Below are 3170 nucleotides of genomic sequence, written 5' to 3'. Positions count from 1 at the left end.
TTTATCCTACGTAATGCGAAAGAGTAGAATATAAGTAGTAGTTAAGTTAAACTAAGGATGGAATTGTAAATATATGTACAGGGAGCGGAGGCCCTCAAATCCTTAAAAGGGAGAGATTAAATACATACATAAACTAATAAGAATTTGTTTATAAAAATTGTTTATAATAATTAAGTTAAATATTATTAAAATTAATTATGTTCTATGAATACATGTGCAATAATTCCGGTTGCTAGTGAGCTTCTATCTGTATTTTTGCTTGAGTTAAAAATTCACAAAGCTAAAATGGTCAACTTTATCACTATATTTGTTTATATATTGTTGCTCTGTGAAAACAATTTTAAAAAAAGCAAACCACAATTCTCTTAAAAATTAATTGCTGAGCATTTCTAAAAAAACTTTTAAATCGGTTAAGAAATACGACCTGTGGGCGATTATAAACAGTAAATTCCTATTCCAGACCACTGTGCGACGCCCCTGGAACTGACTGATTGGATTGGCCTTCGGTATACTCTTTTAGTGTCCTAAAATAAAGGTCAGGTTCGTTAGCCAGCCATTTTAGATAAAAACTCAAAAAGTGAGGGTATTGTGAAAATTTTTGACACCACTTTTTTCAAGATGCAAAAATTTTCTGTACGTTTATTCATTAGGGTGGCCCAAAAATCACATTTGAGACATTTTAACGGGCTTATTGGCCAAATCGTTCTAGTAGGCAAATAAATGTATGCCTATTTTTTTATTAAAAAAAAAATATATTTTTAGAACTCGCTCTGGCCATTTTTATGTCTTATGGAGTTTTACTTGTAAAATGTTTCCAATTTGTATTTCTTCGATTTTGGACAGGAAATTATAAGCAAATTTATTTTATATTTAATATATTTGTTCACTTATCAATGAATATTGCATTTATCGCAATTTTATATCTCAGAAATATTATGCAAAAGTTTTAGGCATATCAAAAATGGCATAAAATGACAATTTTTGGAGGCTCATTGTGACCCTCAGATATACTTGTGTAACTTGACATTTTAAAGAGGCATTCTTTAGACTATTGAGAATAGATTTCTAAAAAAAAAGTGATTAAAAGTGTAATTTAAATTGAGTAAAGCGTAAGAAAAGCTTATGAAAAATGACGCATTTAAGTTGAACACCGGCTGAAGGGACTGCAGGTGGACGGCTGCAAAAAACGTTGACCCTCGGTCGGTCCGCTTATTGTACACCATATTTGCTGCCATCCCAATCTGCGGTGACTGACAATGAGTTGAATGACAGAGTAATAATAAGTTAATAAATCTATAGCTGCTCTCTGGGTTAAACCTGTAAATCAGGAAACTTTGAAGTCTCGGAGCGAGTTCTAAAAATATTTTGTTTTGAAAATAAAAAAATAGGCATACATTTATTTGCCTACGAGAACGATTTGGCCAACAAGCCCGTTAAAATTTCTCAAATGTGAATTTTTGGGCCACCCTAATATTAATAGTATTCAAAGAGACGAACAATTTATCCAAATTACTTTTTTTATAACCCCAAAATTTATCAGAGTTATCGGATTTACAAAAATCCAAAAAATACACGAAAATCAACATTTGAAGCCAAATAACGCATGATATGAAAAAAGTCAAAAGAAGAATTTTTTTTTTTTGAATGCCCTACAAGATTATCATGTCAACTTTTTGAATTTTCTTGAAAAATAGAACATTCAAATTTTGACTGCATAAAAAAATAATGGAAAATCAAAAATTGCATTTTTTATTCAACTATTTCGGGGCCATTTACAAAATACGTGATACATTTTTCAGGAATTGCTGACAGCCTCCCTGCGTGATACCTTTTCCTTTGGTTTCTATTTTTCGGACGGAAAATTTCTTTGAAATTTTAATTTTTAAAGAAAATTTACAGAGTGCATATAATAATCTTTTATGGCTTTCGAAAAGCAACGTTTTTCTTGTGTTGCATTTTTAATATCATACATTGTTTGGCTTAAAATGCTTATTTTTATCATTTTTTTAATTTGCAAATGCTATAACTCTGATAATTTTCTTTTAATAGAAAAAAGTCGTAATGATAAATTGTTCTACTTTCTAAATACTAAAAAAGCCGTGCACAGAATTTATGAATCTTAAAAAAAATTTCCTTAAAATTTGAAAATGCCTCAATTGGCTGACGAACTTGACCTTCAATTTCCAACATTACCACCTTAAACGGCCAAAACGCCACTACCGGTACACTGCTTTTAAACGGCCAATAACTAAGACTATTCGACACTAGAAAAAATTGAGACACATATATTTTTATTGCTTAAGATCTCCTCTTTCCGACGGTGTCAATGAAATTCCTCAAAAAATTTTCTTATTATCCCAAAATGCAGTTTAAACAAAAAAAAACGTGATTTTTCGTGCCTATTTTTTTGTGAACCATTTTCCAAAGCTTTTCGTGTCTGCAATTAACCTGGAATCTCACTAAAGAGTGGAATAAATGTCTAAACTTTGAAAATCCATGGTTCAAAGATCGATTTTTCGTTTTAGTATTTTCAAAATGGCGTCTTAATGGCAAAATTTTTATGAAAACATTCATGAATTTTTTTACAATAAACGATGCGCTTTTCGGAAAAATCATCAAGAATAAAAAGTTCTTGTAATCAGCCAAGGAATACGCCTGAATTTTTTCGAAGCGTTTTGAGCAAAATTTGGAAGTTTGCAAAAATTTTTCATATGCAAAATCCAAAATTTTGCTCAAAACGCTTCGAAAAAATTCAGGCGTATTCCTTAGCTGATTACAAGAACTTTTTATTCTTGACAAATTTTCCGAAAAGCGCATAGTTTTTCAATAAAAAATTTCCAACGACTCCGTAATCTTTATTGCACTCTGACATCAAACCACACCTTCACCGCATTTGTCATCCTGGGAATTTTCGAGTACACCCAGCAAAAAAAATGCCAAAGCGTAAAGCCTCAAAAATTGCAACAAACTCCGAATCGGAATGGGATTCCGATGAAAATGATGAACGTATCATCATACATAATCCAGATTACTCTGGCTCTGATGGAGATGATTCATCAGATGATTTTGCAAAATTTTGAATTTTGCAAAAATTGTTCATATGCAAAATCCAAAATTTTGCTCAAAACGCTTCGAAAAAATTCAAGCGTATTCCTTGGCTGATTACAAGA

This window comes from Belonocnema kinseyi, chromosome 1, assembly GCF_010883055.1.
Source record: "Belonocnema kinseyi isolate 2016_QV_RU_SX_M_011 chromosome 1, B_treatae_v1, whole genome shotgun sequence".
NCBI lineage: Eukaryota > Metazoa > Arthropoda > Insecta > Hymenoptera > Cynipidae > Belonocnema > Belonocnema kinseyi.
The sequence above is the reverse complement of the archived record's forward strand: the minus strand, read 5'-3'. Positions refer to the sequence as shown.